The sequence below is a fragment of the Gossypium arboreum genome, chromosome 11, assembly GCF_025698485.1.
Source record: "Gossypium arboreum isolate Shixiya-1 chromosome 11, ASM2569848v2, whole genome shotgun sequence".
NCBI lineage: Eukaryota > Viridiplantae > Streptophyta > Magnoliopsida > Malvales > Malvaceae > Gossypium > Gossypium arboreum.
Genome location: NC_069080.1, coordinates 88,440,468 through 88,461,322, shown reverse-complemented (window position 1 = coordinate 88,461,322; position 20,855 = coordinate 88,440,468). Strand labels below are relative to the sequence as shown.

The following is a 20,855-nucleotide window of genomic DNA, read 5'->3' as shown; positions in this document are numbered from 1 at the left end:
TATTCCAGTAACTCGTCTTCCTGATGCTGCTCGATTGGTTGGCCATTGATAATTGTTACTAGAAATCCTCTCAATGATTTCATAAGCCTTATTATAAGACTTAGAAAGGAGAGAATTGTTAGTAGAAGCATCCACTACCATTCTCGTGTGAGCATGGAGACCATTATAAAATGTCTCAAGTTGGATGAATGTGGGATTCTGTGATGAGGGCATTTGCATAATAATTCTTTGTACCTTTCCCATGCCTCGTACAAGGACTTATCATCCATTTGTTAGAAAGCAGTGATCTCGTTCCTCAACTTAGCATTCTTTCTAGGCGGGAGATACTTCATAAGGAATCTTGATTAAGTCATATCCCTATGTTAATTCAAACGATTAAACCGATTTTAATAAGCAACATGTTATTGTACATACATACTCATTAAATTGAACTATTCTCTTGCATATTCCTATGTCAATTCAAACAATTAATAACATCTAATGAGCATATAAAAGACTATGTGAGGTAACAAGGTATTCTTACCTTGAAATAGTTTAATCACAAAAATCTTGCAATTTATGCAAGGCAAGTGTATCGCTAGATACATTGCTAATTTAACCTTCAACTACCTTAGAAGAATAAACATGTACTGATTAAGTATTGTGTCAATTAATTACAATTTCAATCTGTTTAAATAATTAATTCATTAGCTACCTCACAATTGTAATGCAAGGATAACTTAGGCATGATTTTACTTAATCAAGCATTTTACCGAGGCATAAACACAATTTTAATAATTTAAGCAAAGGAAATGCAATCAAACCAACACGAATTATATTCAAGCTAGGTTGATTAAATTAAGCATTCCAAAAATATAAATATTCATAGATATGTTCATCATAACAACAAAAAAAATTAAAGAGATAGGGAACAAGAATCAAATCTGGTGTTTCTCCGTGGCTTGTCTAGTTTGCTCCTGCTTCATTATCTGTTGTCCTCGCCGAACATGGATGCTATGAACATTTCAATGTTGCTTCAAAATTGCTGATGAATACCCTATTTCCAAGAGGATAAATCAGCAATAGAGCAAGGTCTTGGAATGGGAAAATGAGAGGAGAGAGAGGAGAGAATAGATGTGAATGAATGAGGGATGCTTTGCATGATCAGCCAAGGACGGTTTTTATAACTGAATGTGGCAGCTAAAATTTGCTAAAAATAGCAGCCAGAGAGCCACCCATTGGCCGGCCATCTATGTGGCAAAGTTGATGGCTTCAACCTTGCTAAATATGGCTTGGGGCCAATCTTCAACGCCATCAATTGTGGAGGGGCTGATTTGCAATTTGAACAAGTCTTCAAGGGCTTCTTTGCAGCTTAAATAATCAGCTCATGAGCTGAATAGCACTTGGATCATTTTGGGTTGTCCTTTTCTTGGCTGATTCGGTTCAATCGGACCATTTTTTCACAATTAATTAATAATAATTTATTAACCCAAATTAAATTGGTTATAAATTAAAATTAATTATATTATGAATTAATACATATAATTTTGGACCGTACTAGGCTAGAAATTAGTTCACCTCGATACTTAAAATTGATTCCCGATTTTGTGCTTCTAGTAGTGTTTGCTGAGCCATTTTTCGCCCTTTGTGCAAATCTGTCGAAAATAACCAAAATTCATCAAAAATAATTATGAAATTAACTAAAATTCAACATGTTCATATTTTAAGTGCATTTTAAATATTTTATAAAAATTAATTATTTTTCGACAAGAATTTAACTGAATTCGTATGAATTTAAGTTAAAAAGGGTATGAAAAAGTGCGTAAATTTTTGTGTTTCCACTCCTCTACCTTTTAGAAATAAACCGCTTCGTTAGAACTAAAAACATAAAAATATACAAACTTTTTCAACACCTTTTGAGCTCTAATTCATGCAGTTTCGTAGTAATTTTGTGGAAATTCGTACTTTAATTATAAAATAATTAATTTGCACTTAAATTATTAACATATTGAATTTTAATAATTTTTATAATATTTTTTCACAAATTTTGTTTATTTTCGACAGTTTTGCATAAAAAGGTGAAAATTAGCTCGGCAGTTACCTCAAAAGGCTTGAACTGTTGGGGCAATTTTCTGTATCTAGTGAATCAAGAGAAAGGCTAATTATTTTTCTAGCCATGGATGGTCCAATAATAATTATTATACATATTTTATAATTATTTTTAATCCAAAATTAATTGTGTTAAAAATTAATTATAAACTTAAAGAACAAAGTGGCCCAATTGTGCTATGTAAAAGAGGACTGATCCAACAAGAAGGGGGCAGCCTAACCCGTCCGTATTTCTGACCCAATTAGCTGATTTTAGCTTATTTTCACACTTGAAAAATATCCCTCAAACTTCTCCTAAATTTCATTCAACCTCCTCCACTTTTCATGCCTTTTACTTTTTGCCCCAAGCTAAAAATAGCAAGCTTGAATCATTCAAATTTACTCAATGCACGGCCGACCAAGGGAGATGGAGTGGATGAAAATTATTTTCTACTTTTAGTAGTCATTCCAACCTATAAATACTCCTCTTCCCTTCCTTATTTCACGCAACACACATCTCTCAATTCTCTCATTATTCTCCCTTTTGTCTCTTCCATTTCCTTCCTTGGTTTCCCATTTTCTTGTCCTCTTTCTTTGTTGATTTCCCCTTTTGAAAGAGAGCTTGCATCCCCTTTGGAGTACCAACATTGAAGTGTTTGTGAAGGCCTTGAATCGATAGAATGAGCAGAGAAGTAGAGGAGTACACTAGTCTCGCCTCAGAGAAACACTGGGATTTGTTTCCTAGTTCCCTTCTCTTTAATTTTTCTCCTTTATGTTGTGATTATGAACATGAATATTTTTTTGTTGTTGTTCTTGATTTAATTAAAATTACTTAAATTTAATTCTTGTTAGATTGATTGCATTATTTTCACTTAATTATTAAAACCATGTTTTTGTTGTTTAGGCCTTGGCAAATTGTTCAATTAAATAAAACCATGCTTATGTTATAGTTGCATTATAAATTGTAGCATAACGAATGAATTAATTATTAATCAAATTGACATTATAATCAATTGACATAGTATTTAATTGGTGCATGTTTAATCTTCTAAGGTAGTTGAAGGTTAAATTAGCAACGGCACTAAACAGTACATTAGCCTTGCATAACTTGCAATATTATTGTGATTAAATTGTTTCAATATAGGAATATGTTGTTACTTCACTTAATCTTACACTTGCTTATGAAAATTGATTAATTGTTTGAACTGATATTGAAATATGTTCAAGAGATTAATTAGTTTAGTAAGTATGTATGTGCATCAGTTAACAAAATACCAAGTCGTCGTGAAATTATTCGTAACAGCATGAGCATAGGTTTAGTAATTCTGAGTTAAGGAATGTAATTGATCTAACACATTTATGTCATATTGATTAAACCCATCTTTAGAAATCGTGCATTTGAACATTTTTTTTACTTTTTATTTTCTTAGTTAAGTTATTTTTAGTTTTTATAACACATTTTCAAATCAACATATTTTTCTTCCACCAAAATGTTTAAAGTTGCATTTCATTAATATTTCTTTCACAGTCCTTGTGAGTACAATAACTCGACATTTTCTTGTCACTTTATTACTTGTTAATGATTGTATACACTTGCACATTTCCATCGTTTCAAGTTTTTGGAGCCATTGCAGGACTATTTTAAAGGACATTATTTGTGAAATTGTTAATTTTGCATTTTGGTCTATTTTTCTTTTCAATTTTAATTTAATTATTTTTTTCTTTGATTGTTTCAAGTGTTTATGAGTATTGATCAAATAATGGACTTATTCCCCATAGATCCTGAAATTGAAAGGACTTTTTGACAAAGAAGAAGACAAACAACTCATAGAAAGACCAAAGAGATGAACTTTGAAAATTAGAATCAAGGAAACAGGGCAAATCATGCTCAAAATCTTATCCTTATTGTTGATGATAGGGATAGAACCTTAAGATAGTATGTCGTGCCATTATTTATGTGCTTAATTCAGGCATTAGGAGACCTAAGAATCAAGGCACAACAATTCTAGGTGAAGCTAGTCATGTTTCAGAGGCTTTAGACAATGGGCCAAATTCAGTAGAATGCCGGTTGAGGATCCTCACCTTTACTTCAATTTTTTTATGGAGGTGACTGACTCTTTCAAGTTAGCTGGAATAGCTGAAGAAGCATGAAGGTTAAAATTGTTCCCATATTGACTAAGGGACATAGCTCGATCTTGGTAGAACTCATTGCCACCAAATTCTATTACCGCATGGCCAGAGTTAGCAGAATGGTTCCTTACGAAGTACTTCTGTAACACCCCAACTTTCGGGAATTCTGTGAGTGTTGGTAAATTTTAAATTTTGGTGTTCTATCTGCTTGGCGTAGATTTAATCAGGTTAGTGGGTCTCTAGAAGGCCCAAGTTTAAGTTAAAATCCGGTAATTTTAGTTAATTTTAATTCTATAGAAGAATGGGTTCTGGTTAGCTGGGCTTTAAGGTATTAACTGGGTAAAATAAAACACAAGGAATCCCGTGGTAAGTTGGCTTGTGGCGTCACTTGGGGGCTTGAGAGGTGGCGTGTGGATGACCAAGGAGAGAAAAGGTTCGAGTCACAAGGTAAGCAAATTGGTGATATTAATTTTTATGTACAGAAAAGGTAAGCAGTGGAACTAAAGTGAAAGGCTGTCAGGAGAAGATTTAAGAGCTGATAAGGGAGAGGATTTAGGAGCTGATAAAGGAGAAGATTTAGGAGCTGGTCAAGAAGCAGGAGTTGGCTGGCCAAGGGCCTCTAGCATGCAAAATTTGGCTAGGTTAAGTGCCAGTATAAATTCGGCATGAGGGGGAAAGTTGTGCCGTTTGCTGACCATTCTCCTCTTCTTTCTTTTCTCTTTTTCTCTTCAACTTTTTATTTTTCTTATTTTCCTCCATAGCTGAATCTCTCTAACACCTGTGCATCTCCATCTTTTTCTTCAGACATTTCTAAAACCTTCATAGCCATTGCCATAAAAAGCCAAAATCCCGAAAACTATACTTTTTCTGTGTCGATTTATCCTAGCCAATTTTATTATCTTTTCCATCATTCTTGACCGATTCTCTAGTTCTCTAAACCTCAAGGTTCTGCCGACAGGACCATAGCAAAACCCTCCTATTTCATCTTTCTTTACACAGCTTCAACAAAAGCCAAAAACCCCACTCTCTTAGGGACTTGGTCGAACAATGAGATCACTAAAGGCTCAAATTTTGTTATCATTTGAGGGCTTAGATCGACATCAGAATTGAGCAGAAATTAATTGGGATCATTGACCTAAGGAACCGGTCGTAAGTCTCTTCAATCTAGTCTTTATTTTGTATGTTAGAAAAGTCGAAACCCCTAAAAGTTAGGGAGGCTATCGACTTGGACTTGTAGCCCTAAGGGGTTGTGATAACTATTTTATCTTAATAATAATGTGATCTAGAGGCTACTGATCAAGGGCTTGGACAAGTGGAGCAACAGGATCTAAGTCTAGTCGCAAACTTCGGCAAAGGTAGGATTGCTAGTGCCTAAAGTGTTATGGCCGAATAAGGTAAGGAGATATTATGTAGTTCGTTTCAGTAGTAGTTTAACGTGGTAGTAATATAATTGTAGGTAGTTCGTGCGTGGATCTCGTCAAACAAATCGTCATAAAACAAGTGTGTAACTGACACCCTTTCTTAGTCTAGATCGGCAAAAGCCGAAATGCCGAAAAATCAGTATTTTGTAGATTTTTGAGTGTGCGAATGCTCGTGAGGTAAATCGATTAATGTTTTTGGTAAGCTGCAATGTTTGGACTGCAAAGTGCATGATCTTTGTGCCCTCGATATTTTTGGGCTTATTGGACCAAAATTAGAATAAAGGGCCAACGGGCCCAATTCAGTAAGAACCCTCAGTAAGTGATTCTGTTAGTACGTGAAAGGTAGGAATATGCATGAAAAACCCTAGAATAGATAAATTACTGAAATACCTCTAAAAAGTGGAAAATTTACAGTTTTACCTGTAGGAGATAAAGTACCGAAATACCCCTAAGAGTAAATTGACCTAAATGCATGTTTGACTGTTGTTATTTACTGCATGCCATGTTGTTATTATCTGATGTATGGGATTGGGATATTGATGGAGGAAGTACTAAAAGTGGCTTGTCCACATACTGGAGGCTTTGCCTCAATTTACTGTTAACTCAATAGCAAGGCTACAACTGTGGAGTGTAAGGTTGGGTGGGTTGAGTTATTCCCCACATGGAGTGTAAGGCTGGTACGGGTGGAGTGTAGCGGTTGGTGGGTGGAGTAGTCTCCCCAAATGGGCTTGCATATGTTTATTGATGTTGCATGTATTTTGAAATGGGCCTATGGGCCGTACTGTTATCTGAATAAGGGGCTAAGGCCCAGTGTAATGTAATCTGAAAAGGGCTCTAGCCAAGTATCACTATTATCTAAGTGGGCTTAGGCCCGATGGGCTTGAGCTGACCTGGGCTTTGAATGGGTTTTCCTTACACACTGAGTTTCTAAACTCACCCCTTCTTTAACCTTGCAGGTGGGCCTTGATGTGGGTGACTTAGAGCCGGAGGGGATTTAGAGTGACCGTGGTGAACGCTTTTGGGTTTGAAAAGAGACTGGTTTCCTTCAGTTATTTTTATTTACTATTAAATTTTTGGGTTGTAATAAGGCCATTTTAACTTTATTTTCTTCTTTGATTTTCTGGGATTATATTATTTTTGATAACTTTATTCTGGTGGATAATAATTCAAATGGGCTAAACTTAGGATGCGATTTCAAAATGATACTTGTTTTTGAAATAACACGACGTCACGAATATTCGATTTATCAAAGATAACCACTCAAAGAAGTTTCAATCCGTTATAACCAAGTGTGGCAATGGATGTGGGCATGTCTAAGATTGGATCCAATCAAAGAGCTTGGTGCTTAAGCAGCCTTCATGGCTCACCTCCTCTGTTATGGATACCTACCTGGTGCCCAGCTTCGATTCACTTGGTTGGCTTAACAAAAGTCAGCTTTTGAAACACTTAAAAGGGAACATGGGTTTTTAACTTCAATGTGGCACGTCAGATTCGGCCATAACGTCTGGGCTGGGTTTGGGGTGCTACATTTAGTGGTATCAGAACCCAGTTGCAACAACTCGGCTGTGGATCGAGTCTAAAAAGGGTTTTCAAAACTTTATGCAAAAAAAAGGGTATTTTTGGAAAAACTTGACTTTTGAAAATAAATTTTCTGTTTAAAAGGGGATAATCTCCGAACTTGTTTTTTTTTTCAAATGTTTGAAAAATAGATTTCAAAAAGCCTAAATCTTTTGAGTTTATCCAGAAACTGATGAGGTGGCATACTGAATCCCGGGCACCAAGGCTGTAAGTACCTTTCTATTTTACACACTGAACTGTACTGTAGTTAGTACAAAGCCTTAGCGATTGTACTATAGATAATGTAGCATAAAGGCTAAAAAACTGAGACTGTAGGGTAAACTAAGCCCTAGGAAACTGAGACAATAGCTAAACTGTGGTTTCGCGAGAACAACTCAGAAACCTTATCTATTCATAAGATATTCTATAATAAATAGTGGAAACAGTAAACTAACTGCATAAAATTCATAATCAGATAAATCGATATGAGTATGAGAGCTACTCGGGGAAGAGTTCGTGGTCGAGGCTGAGGTAGTACTTAAACTGGATCTTCGTCTTCTGAGCACATACCTGCTAGGGTAGCACGACCACCACCGGTGGATTAGAATGGGCCATATGATCGGGCCGCGGGAGATGACGCTCTGTCCTAGGCCATGCTAAGAGTTTTGGAAAGGGTGGTCGGAGCTAATATCGGGCCCATGAATAGGGGGTCCATTTCTGAGCGACTCTGAGCCAACGGAGCGGAAGTTTTTAGGGGTGTATCTGAAGTAGCCCCAAATGTGGCTAAGTACTGGCTGGAAGCGATGGAGTGGATTATGGATGACCTGGACTGCTCAGTGGAGGAAAAGTTAAAAGGGGTGGTGTCCTTACTGCGGGATGAGGCATATCAGTGGTGGATCACTGTGAGAGAGGGTACCCCAGCTAAGAGGGTAACTTGGGAGTTGTTTAAGCAGTCCTTCAAGGCGAAGTATGTTGGAGCTAGCTGTGTGGATGCGAGAAGGAAGGAATTCTTAAACCTGACCCAGGGTGGTAAGACCATTGCTGAATATGAGGCAGAGTTTCTGCGATTGAGCCAGTATGCTAGTGGTATTGTCTCTACCGAATATGAGCGCAGTGTTCGCTTTGAGGATGGCCTCAGGGATGAGCTAAGGGTGCTCATAGCTCCGTAGAGAGAGCGCGATTTTGCTCCACTGGTAGAAAAGGCTAAGATAGCCGAAGAGGTAAAGCAAGCTGAACGACGGAACCACGACAGGGATCGAAACTAGTTCAGAAGAGATGCTGGACCGACTACTGCTGCAAACCGGAATGTTAAGAGAGCTAGGATGAACTCGTTTGAGCGGTTCTGGTGAACACTGTTAGATCACAAGTTTGTGGAGATTGTGGTAGAATGCATCTGGGTGAATGTTGGAAACGCTCTGGGGCTTGTCTTCGTTGTGGATCAAAGGAACATAAGGTCAGGGATTGTCCTAGGAGGCCAGCTCAGGCTCAAGTGGTTGAACAAAGGGCTATGCAACCCGTCCAACCAGCACAAGGTGGATCGCCACCGCCGAGAGGTCATGGCCAAGGTTACGGTTGTAATGGCCATGGACGTGGGGCACCTGGCAGGGGTACTGCTAACACTGAGGCTCGTCAACCAGCTTTGGTATATGCTGCTCGTTTCCGCGAGGAGGGTGACGCACCTGATGTCATAACTGGTATGTTTTTTATCTCTAATGGTACCTATACTGCTCTGATAGATGTGGGGTCAACTCATTCATATGTAGCATGTGTATTTCTGAGGCATTGGGTGTTCACTTTGAGGAGATTGTGTGTGGGGTAACTGTGATAAGTCCGTTAGGTCACTCAGTTAAAGTAGGGAAACTCTTTAGGGAAGTGCCTTTAGAGACTCAAGGTAGGATTTTCTGTGGAGACTTAATGGAGTTACCGTTCGGAGAATTCAATTTGATCTTAGGGATAGATTGGCTGGCCAGGCATAGGGCAACGCTGGATTCTACAGTTAAAAGGATGGTGTTAAGGACTATTGAGGATGAGGAGGTAATGATTATTGGGGAACAAAGAGATTACTTGTCCAATGTGGTATTGGCTTTAAGGGCTGAGAAACTGATGCGTAAGGGATGCGAGATGTACTTGGCTTTTATAAATCAAGTTGAAACTGGGGATCTGACTGTGGATACCGTCAGGATTGTTAGGGACTTCCGAGATGTTTTTCTAGAGGAGCTTCCTAGATTGCCTCTGAATCGGGAAGTGGAGTTGGGAATCGATTTGTTGCCTGGAACAGCTCCAGTATCCATTGCACCCTATAGAATGGCACCGAAGGAGTTAGTAGAATTGAAAGCTCAAATCCAAGAGTTATTAGATAGAGGCTTCATCAGACCTAGTGTGTCTCTATGGGGAGCACCGGTCCTGTTTGTGAAGAAAAAGGACGAGACAATGCGCATGTGCATTGATTACCGCCAGTTGAACAAACTGACGATAAAGAACAAATACCCACTGCCAAGGATTGATGATTTACTCGACCAACTTAGAGGAGCTTCGGTATTTTCCAAGATTGACCTTCGATCTGGATACCATCAGTTAAGGGTAAAGGAAGTGGATATTCATAAGACAGCATTCAGGACTCAATATGGTCATTACGAGGTCCTGGTTATGCCGTTTGGGTTGACAAACGCGCCTGCCGCTTTCATGGATCTGATGAATCGAGTGTTCCAACCTTACTTGGACGGATTCGTGGTAGTTTTCATCGATGATATTCTGGTATACTCGGAAACCGAGGAGAAACATGAGGAGCATCTACGTATTGTGCTGCAAGTACTAAGAAAGAAGTAACTGTATGCAAAGTTTAGTAAGTGTGAATTTTGGTTACGAGAAGTGGCTTTTCTAGGTCATGTGGTTTCTGATGAAGGAATTAGATTGGATTCTCGAAAAGTTGAGGCAGTTCTGGGATGGAAGCCACCAAAATCAGTATCGAAAATTCAGAGTTTTCTAGGTTTGGCAGGCTATTACCGAAGGTTCGTAGAAGGATTTTCTCTTATTGCTGCACCATTGATGAAACTGTTAAGGAAAGGGGTAGCATTTTTCTGGACTGAGAATCAGCAAAAAGCTTTTGACCATTTGAAAAAGGTATTTACCGAAGCACCAGTGTTGATTCAACCGGAGTCTGGGAAGGACTTCACTGTGAATAGTGATGCGTCGCATGTGGGGTTAGGATGTGTATTGATACGAGAGGGTAAGGTGGTCGCTTATGCTTCGCGACAGCTTAAGCCTCATGAAGTGAACTACCCTACGCACGATTTAGAGCTAGCAGCAGTGATCTTCACATTGAAAATCTAGAGACATTACTTATACGGAGAAAAGTGTATCATATACACAGACCATAAGAGCCTAAAGTATCTGTTAACTCAGAAGGAGTTAAACCTTAGGCAATGAAGATGGGTAGAGTTGCTTAAGGATTACGACTGTTCGATTGAGTACCACCCAGGTAAGGCTAACGTGGTGGCTGATGCGTTGAGTCGAAGGGTTGTTTTTGATTTGAGAGTCGTGTTTACACGTTTGAGTCCGTTTGATGATGGAAGTCTGTTAGCAGAGTTGCAAGTGAGGCCTACTTGGACTGAGCAGATTAAAGAAAAATAGTTGAAGGATGATTCGTTGGTTCTTCGATGTCAGCAAGTTGAGAAGGGTGAGAATGAGGATTTTAGACTGAATACTGAAGGAGTTTTATGCTTCCGAGGAAGAATTTGTGTTCTGAATGACTCTGACTTGAGACAGTCAATATTGAAGGAAGCTCATGGGGGACTTTTTGCCATGTGTCCTGGAGGGAATAAGTTGTATCACGACTTGCGAGAGCTGTACTGGTGGCCTGGGCTTAAACGAGAAGTAACAGAATTCGTGGGGAAATGTCTAACATGCCAGCAAGTGACAGCTGAGCATCAACTTCCTTCTGGATTACTCCAACCGGTGAAAATTCTATTGTGGAAGTGGGAGAGAGTCACTATGGACTTTGTGAGTGGGCTACTTTTGACACTCGCCCAGAAAGATTCTGTGTGGGTAGTGATGGATAGGTTAACAAAATCTGCCCATTTCATACCAGTTCGTACTGATTACTCCCTGTAAAAGTTGGCTCTGGTTGTATGTGGCAGAAATAGTGCGACTACATGGAGTGCAAGTGTCGATTATTTCTGACTGAGACCCTAGGTTTACATCTCGGTTCTGGAAGAAGTTGCAGGAAGCATTGGGTACATGCTTGGATTTCAGTACTGCCTTTCACCCATAGACAAATGGACAGTTGGTGAGGGTTATTCAGATTTTGGAGGATATGTTAAGGGGTTGTATCATCGATTTTTGTGGGAGTTGGGATGACTATTTGCCATTGGCGGAGTTTGCATACAATAACAGCTATCAAGCAAGTATTCAGAAGGCTCCATATGAGGCACTTTATGGGCGGAGATGTCGTACGCCTACGTGTTGGACAGAGTTGGGTGAACGACAAGTGCTTGGACCGGGGTTGGTGGCAGATACCAAGAGTAAGGTTAAGTTGATAAGAGATCGATTAAAGGAGGCATCTGATAGACAGAAGTCGTATGTAGATCTAAAGCGCAAAGGGATAGAGTTCACTGTTGGGGATATGGTTTTCTTGAAGGTTTCACCTTGGAAGAAGATCTTGAGATTCGGCAAGAAGGGCAACTTGAGTCCGCGGTTTATAGGGCCTTATCAGGTTCTTAAGCGAGTAGGGCCAATAGCATATCAGTTAGAGTTACCACCAGAGTTGGACAGAATCCATGATGTCTTTCATGTGTCTATGTTAAGACGATATCGATCGGATCCCTCACATGTTGTGCCAGTGGAGGAGATTGAAGTAAGGATTGATTTGACCATTGAGGAGGAGCCTGTGTAGATATTGGCACGAGATGTTAAGGTTCTCAGAAGGAAATATATTCTATTAGTAAAAGTGTTTTGGCGTAATCATGGAAGGGAAGAAGCTACTTAGGAGTCAGAAGAGACTATTCGTCAACAATACCCTCAACTATTTGGATCAGGTAAATTTCGAGGCCGAAATTTCTTTTAGGGGGTAGAGTTGTAACGCCACAATTATCGAGAATTCTGTGTGTTGGTAAATTTTAAATTTTGGTGTTCTGTCTGCTTGGCATAGATTTAATCAGGTTAGTGGGTCTCTAGAAGGCCCAAGTTTAAGTTAAAATTCGGTAATTTTAGTTAATTTTAATTCTATAGAAGAAGGGATTCTGGTTAGCTGGGCTTTAAGGTATTAACTGGGTAAAATAAAACACAAGGAAGCCCGTGGTAAGTTGGCTTGTGGCGTCACCTGGGGGCTTGAGAGATGGCGTGTGGATAATCAAGTAGAGCAAAGGTTTGAGTCGCAAGGTAAGCAAATTGGTGATATTAATTTTTATGTACAGAAAAGGTAAGAGTGGAACTAAAGTGAAAGGCTGTCAGGAGAAGATTTAGGAGTTGATAAGGGAGAGGATTTAGGAGCTGATAAAGTAGAAGATTTAGGAACTGATCAAGGAGCAGGAGTTGGCCGGCCAAGGGCCTCTAGCATGGAAAATTCAGCTAGGTTAAGTGCTAGTAGAAATTCGACATGAGGGGGAAAGTTGTGCCGTTTGTTGACCATTCTCCTCTTCTTTCTTTTCTCCTTTTCTCTTCAACTTTTTCTTTTTCTTCTTTTCCTCCATAGCCAAATCTCTCTAACCACCTGTGCATCTCCATCTTTTTCTTTAGACGTTTCTAAAACCGTCATAGCCATTGCCATAAAAAGTTGAAATCCTGAAAGCTATACTTTTTCTGTGCCGATTTCTCGTAGCCAATTTTATTATCTTTTCCATCATTCTTGACCGATTCTCTAGTTCTCTAAACCTTAAGGTTCTGTTGACAGGACCATAGCAAAACCCTTCTATTTCATCTTTCATTACACAGCATCAACAAAAGCCGAAAACCCTACTCTCTTAGGGACTTGGCCGAATAGTGAGATCACTGAAGGCTCGACTTTTGTTATCATTTGAGGGCTTAGATCGACATCAAAATTGAGTAGAAATTAATTGGGATCATTGACGAAAGGAACCGGTGGTAAGTCTTTTCAATCTAGTCTTTATTTCGTATTTTAGAAAAGCCGAAACCCCTAAAGGTTAGGGAGACTGTCGACTTGGACTTGTAGCCCTAAGGGGTTGTGATAACTGTTTTTTTTTCATAATAATATGATCTAGAGGCTGCTGATCAAGGGCTTGGACAAGTGGAGCAACGGGATCTAAGTCTAGTCGCAAACTTCGGCAAAGGTAGGATTGCTAGTGCCTAAGATGTTATGGCCGAATAAGGTAAAGAGATATTATGTAGTTCGTTTCGGTAGTAGATTAATGTGGTAGTAATATAATTGTAGGTAGTTCGTGCGTGGATCTCGTAAAATGAATCATCATAAAACAGGTGTGTAACTGACACCCTTCTTAGTCTAGATTGGCAAAAGTCGAAAAGCTAAAATGCCGAAAAATCGGTATTTTGTAGATTTTTGAGTGTGCGAATGCTCGTGAGGTAAATCGATTAATGTTTTTGGTAAGCTGCATTGTTTGGACTGCAAAGTGCATGATCTTTGTGCCCTCGATATTTTTGGGCTTATTGGACCAAAATTAGAATAAAGGGCCAACGGGCCCAATTCAGTAAGAACCCTCAGTAAGTGATTCTGTTAGTACGTGAAAGGTAGGAATATGCATGAAAAACCCTAGAATAGATAAATTACTGAAATACCTCTAAAAAGTGGAAAATTTACAGTTTTACCTGTAGGAGATAAAGTACCGAAATACCCCTAAGAGTAAATTGACCTAAATGCATGTTTGACTGTTGTTATTTACTGCATGCCATGTTGTTATTATCTGATGTATGGGATTGGGATATTGATGGAGGAAGTACTAAAAGTGGCTTGTCCACATACTGGAGGCTTTGCCTCAATTTACTGTTAACTCAATAGCAAGGCTACAACTGTGGAGTGTAAGGTTGGGTGGGTTGAGTTATTCCACACATGGAGTGTAGGGCTGGTACGGGTGGAGTGCAGCGGTTGGTGTGTGGAGTAGTCTCCCCAAATGGGCTTGCATATGTTTATTGATGTTGTATGTATTTTGAAATGGGCCTATGGGCGGTACTGTTATCTGAATAAGGGGCTAAGGCCCAGTTTAATGTAATCTGAAAAGGGCTCTAGCCCAGTATCACTGTTATCTGAGTGGGCTTAGGGCCGATGGGCTTGAGCTGACGTGGGCTTTGAATGGGTTTTCCTTACACACTGAGTTTCCAAACTCACCCCTTCTTTAACCTTACAGGTGGGCCTTGATGTGGGTGTTTTGGAGTCGGAGGGGATTCAGAGAAGCCATGGTGAACGCTTTTGGGTTTGAAAAGAGACTGGTTTCCTTAAGTTATTTTTTACTTACTATTAAATTTTTGGGTTGTAATAAGGCCATTTTAACTTTATTTTCTTCTTTGATTTTCTGGGATTATATTATTTTTGATAACTTTATTCTGGTGGATAATAATTCAAATGGACTAGACTTAGGGCACGATTTCAAAACGATACTTGTTTTTAAAATAACACGACGTCACGAATATTTGATTTATCAAAGATAACCACTCAAAGAAGTTTCAATCTGTTATAACCAAGTGTGGCAATGGATGTGGGCATGTCTAAGATTGGATCCAATCGAAGAGCTTGGTACTTAAGCAACCTTCATGGCTCATCTCCTTTGTTATGGATACCTACCTAGTGCCCAGCTTCCATTCAATTGGTTAGCTTAACAAAAGTCGGCTTTTAAAACACTTAAAAGGGAACATGGGTTTTTAACTTCAATGTGGCACGTCATATTCGGCCATAACATCTGGGCCGGGTTTGGGGTGCTACAACTTCCCACCTAACAAGAATGCTAAGTTGCGGACTGAGATCACTACCTTCCAACGGATGGATGGCGAGTCCTAGTATGAAACGTGGGAAGGATTTAAAAAACTATTATGAAGATCCCTGCATTGCTTCCACTTAGAGACGTTCTATAACGGTCTAAGTGCTCACATAAAGATGGTAGTAGATGCTTCTACTAATGGTGCTCTCCTTTCTTTGTCTTATAAAAAGGCCTATGAAATCATTAAGAGAATTTTCAATAACAATTACCAATGGCCAGCAAATCGAGTAGCGTCAGAAAGAAGAGTCGCAGGAATACATAAAGTGGACACTCTCACTTTACTTACATTTTAGGTATCTTTGATATCCTCAATGCTTCAAAACCTTAATACTAATGAGTTTAATAATTTTGCAACTCAGCCACTGAACTAATTCAAAAATATAGCCTGTGGTTATTGTGGGGAATGGAACTTGTTCAAGGAATGCCCATCAAACCCTGAATCTATGTATTACATGGGTAACTCAAACCAAAACTGAGGTATGCAGGGACCACAATCTAATTTCTATAACCCATCTTGGCAAAATCACTCGAATTTCTCTTGGAGTAACTAAGGGGCTAGACCTAGTAACACTTACGCACAACCAAACCGAGCCAGCCATCTGGGTTTACGCAACAAGTTTAGAAACCACCCCAAGCTAAACCTTCTAATAGCCTAGAGAACCTATTAAAGGCATTTATGGAAAAGAATGATGCCACTTTAAGAAATTATGAGAATCAAGTGGGTCAACTTGCAACTGAACTTAGGAATCGACCACAAGGCACTTTGCCTAGTGATACAGAGAATCCAAGAAATCTAGGGAAAAAGCATCGTAAAGCAATGACACTAAGGAGCAGAAAGACGTTAGAGCTCAACACTGTTGAAGTTGAAGAAAAGCTAGCTAATGCTCAAGATGCAGTGGAAGTCCAATCAAGTATTGGAATTCCAGTTTCACCAGAACCAAAATCTACAAACTCTAAAAAGCTAACTCTAAAACCAGTCAATCCTGAAAAGCTAACAACTTTGTTAGATGTAGAAGTGCCACAGATGACGAATCAGCCTGTTCAAGTTAAGAATCCTCCACCACCCTACCCTCAAAGACTTCAAAATCAGAAACAGGAAATCCAATTCAAAAATTTCTTAGACATGTTCAAGCAACTTCATATCAACATCCCATTGGTAGAAGTACTTGAGCAGATGCCAAACTAGGTCATATTCATGAAGGATATCCTGTTAAAGAAACAAAGACTTGGAGAATTTGAGACGGTAGCTCTGAAGAAGGAATGAAGTGCATATCTACAAAATAAACTACCCTAAAGCTGAAGGACCTTGAATGTTTTACAATACCTTGCAACATTAAAGGAACTTATTATGGTAAGGAATTATGTGATTTGGGTGCGAGCATCAACTTGATGCCCATGTCCATATATAGAAAGTTGGGGATAGATGAAGTTAGACCTACTATAGTTACACTTCAGTTCGAAGATCTGTAACGCCCCGAATTTGGGCCTAGAAGTATTAGGTCCTTGAGCATGGGAGCAGTTTGGAGGCGGCACATATATAGTTAGTTGTGCAAGAAAGTGACACACAAATGTGTATCTGCTGCAGTGGTTAAGTGTTTTGAGTGTTTTGGTAGTGTTTGAGAAGTCTTAGGTTCAAGCCTTGGCTTATGCAAAAACTTTTCTTTTTTAGGATAAAACCCCTATCTTTGGTTAGTAGGGTTATAAGTAAGAATTGTTAGAACATGACAGAATATGCCTGTTGGTCTAGTGGATAGTGGTGTGTGCAGTGTGCTAGGGGTCTAAGGTTCGAATCCATGCTTGCACAAATGAAGATTATTTTTACTGATGGCCATGGGAGGAGGTTGTGTTTGACCGAAACACTGCTAGAGGGAAGTGGAATTTGAATTGGTCATGGAGGGATTGTAGGAGGGAGTTGAGGAGAGATATGAGGAGAGATTTTAGGAGGAAATCAAGGGGATTTGAAGATGAGGAGGTGTTGGTGCCAAATTAGGATGGTAGGCATGTAACACCCCAAACCCGAGATCGTCACCGGATTTGAACACGTGGTGTTACCGGGCTCACTTCCCTTATTTCTCTCTTTGTAATATTGATTGCTGTTCCAGGCAGGCTAGCTAACTGCATCACTGTTGCCTTAAAAATCATATCTCGAGTTTCAAAACTCGGAAACTGATTCCGTAAATTTTCCCTGAATTTAGACTCATATGTCTATCCATGGATTTATTTCTATAATTTTTTGTCAGAGAAATTGGTACAGTTTATTAGTTAAAGTCGCCCATGTTACAGGGGTCGACTACACTGACCTTTGCGTATTACGACCTGAATATCTTCTCGTACAGAGCTTCAATGCTCATGCTGTTTGTTTCTAATGAAACTAGACTCAAAGGGGAATCTGCACATATAAGGAAAGACTTCTAATTACTTCTGGATAATTTATGGTAAATTTTCAAAGTCGAGACAGGGGACCCAGAAACCATTCTGGCCCTGTCTCACGAGAACTTTAATATCTCTCAGTATACTGCTAGTATGGTCGTTTTGTTTCATCCATATAAAAATAGATTCATCAAGGTTCAATTTCATAATTTATTCACTATTTAATTCTACTTCTACTATTTTTAGTGATTTTTCAATCTCATCTCACTGCTACTGTCTGCAACAGTTACTGCAGTAGACTATGCCAATTTCGTGAATCTTTCTTTGGCCTTACTAATCATCCATCATACATGACACAAATTATGGCCACCTTATCAAAATTAAAATTTCTAAGACTCGTGGCTATAGGTTCTAGCATCCCACTCGACGACCACATAGGCCATTTTCACATGGCTGAAAGTTTACAACCCACAATTCAACAAAACATAATAGCCTATACATGCCAAATGTTCTCCTAGTTCAACTACGAAGACAATACCAAAAGGTTTCCAGCGGTGTGATGACTTCAACGACGGTTCCAAGCACGCAACAACACGAGTCCAAGAGACCTAAAATGGGTGACAAGAAAACACCGAGTGAGTTTATAACTCAAGAAGTCATAAGCACTTCACAATTATCCATTAGCTAAATTCATCACAAAGTGAAACAATGAAACAAGGCTAATTGTTCCATCCATATCGAACTATACCATAGTTCCTTAGACCTTCGGTTCAATCTCATACCAAGTCATACATTCACATTTCATATTCTATTCAATAAGATATCTGAGTCATTTTATACACCAACTCATTTTCACCACAATCATACAATTGTAATCATCACATAGATTTAAAGCTTACCAAGCTCAACCCCGAAAGCATGACCATAGTGCCTATTCGCCATGAGCTCAAGGTACTTACCCAATCCGCTGTCCGGATTAACTCGATAATGTCGCACACTCAGTGCCAATTGTAACGCATAAGAGCATATAGTGAATCCGCACACTTAGTGCTATATATTTTCAGCTCGCACACTTAGTGCTATATAATTTTCAGCTCGCACACTTAGTGCTATATATTTTCAGCTCGCACACTTAGTGCTATATATTTTCAGTTTGCACACTTAGTGCTGTACAATTTTTAAACCCGCACACTTAGTGCCAATCTTGTCACCGTGTCCATTTATACCCGCACACTTAGTGCCGAGACCAATACCTTATGCATGTTGCTGCCTTTATACATTCAACAATGGCATCATTCCATACACATACATTTTCATTTACACATCAACTCATTTAACACAATTGCGTATATATTATGGTCATTTACATCAACACCAAATATATGCTTAATGACTTACCTTGTGTTGGGTAAAATAATTTCAAGTCGGCTACTCGATGACCTTCGCCTTTCCCTTGCTTGATTCTCCTTCTTTAACTCCTTGAGCTTGATCAATAAATCAACTAGTTTAACCATCTTGCTAAACATTCATAATTTAACTACACATGCATATGTATGCTTGTATATTCGGCAACCGTCCTCACTAATTACCCATTTAGTCGATTATACACATAATTAAAGGTAACATTACGATTAGATTTAACACCATCTTTATACTCAATTAGATGGCCGAATGTATGTATATATATACAATGTCAACTATAACATCTTTTAAACACCTAATTTCATCTCATGAACATTTAATCAAATTTTCCTAATCTAGCATATATTTTCACATCTATTTGTAACATCATGTAAATTCACATACAACTACAATTAACCAAGCTCTTCATCCAATCATGCTCTCATGTTCGGTCATCCATATCTATACTAGCCATAACAAAATAATTTCTAAGTTTTAACACAAGCACAACACTTTAGTACCATGGCCGAACACTTCATGCCTCATCACCACAGCATCAAAACACCAACCGCATCATTCCTATCACCGAGACTATGGTTCGCACCTTAGCTTCCCACATTCTTCTCATAACCCCTCATAGTTCATTCGGCCACCCATCATTCAACCAATAAAATTTCCTAGCAAACCCCTATGGCCAAGCACACACACACACACTTACATCTCAACTCACAATACCCAAAAAAATCACATACTATCTAAACTATCTTAAACAATCAAAGAGTTCCCCCCTTTTCCATAGCCTAATGTTCCATTCCCCCAACATTATTCAACATTTTTGCATGGCTAAACAAGAACCATGATCGTTCACTCACAACAAGTAAACATCTTACAAGTTAACACAATGTACTAACCTCCTTAAGGCTTCAAGTGACCAAGTTCTCCCTCCTTCCTTCCTTCTAGCCGCCAAGTTCAACAAAGAGAGAACTCTTTTCCTCCCCTTTCTCCCTCACTCACGGCAATGGCAAAGGTAAGGATGAACATCCCCCTTTTTCTTTTCTTATTTTATCCCTTTTCTTTTTAATTCCTTTCTTTATTTTAGCTTGTCTCCCATTACCCAATTTCTCATTATAAAATCTAAGGCAAACAAATACATTGCCCATCCTCAATCTATCTTGGCCGCCACCATAAGGAAATTTGGCAATTTGACATGCAAATCCAAGCATTTTCTAATATGTATCAATAGGCCACTTTAACATTAGCCTAGCACATTTCTCAATTTCCTCACATAAGTCCTTTCTAATAAATTTCACCTACAAATGACGAAATTAAGGCACTAAATTTTCACATATGTATATTCATGCACAATAAACATAGAAAATAATAATTAATTAATTTTGTGTCTCGGTTTTGTGGTCCCGAAATGACATCCCGACTAGGGTCAATTTTGGGATGTCACAAGGCACCTAGTGATTTCAGTTTGAGGGAGAATTTGGCTTTAGGGAGAGCTTTAGTTTTGGTTGCTATACACTCTAGTTGTTTATTTTCTCCTTACTTTTGTTTATTTTGATGAGCGCTTTTGGATTATTCCTACACTTTTTGATAATCGAATACTGCTAGGGGATCATTGGGGTACTTTCATTTTGGACTATTTGAGTTTTGTTCTGCTTCCTCTATACTTTTCTTTCTCCCTCTCTAATCCATTCATTATGTTGACTGATTTTCTTTCTCCTCTTTCCCCTTTCTAATTGGTCTCTCATTGACTAATTGCATCTCTTTCACTACTCTTCTTGTTCTTTCTCTGCTCACTCTGAATTCCTTTCCCTTTTCTTTTTGAGGCTTGGTCGAATATTACTGCTATTCTTGTCCTCTCTGTGCTGATGTTTCCCTTCATTGCTGTCTGTCGTTTCTATAGTTATTGTTATTCTTCGGTCTTACATTTTGAGTTGCGATTGTTTCACTTTGTCACCAT

At 38.9% G+C, this 20,855-nt stretch overlaps 1 non-coding gene across 1 annotated transcript; it reads left to right on the top strand.

The window, feature by feature from the left end:
* The first annotated feature begins 195 nt into the window (after positions 1-195).
* LOC128284706 (small nucleolar RNA R71) lies at positions 196-302 on the top strand. The gene has a single exon (XR_008275129.1). It is a non-coding gene; the product is annotated as a small nucleolar RNA R71 (small nucleolar RNA).
* Positions 303-20,855: the final 20,553 nt, after the last annotated feature.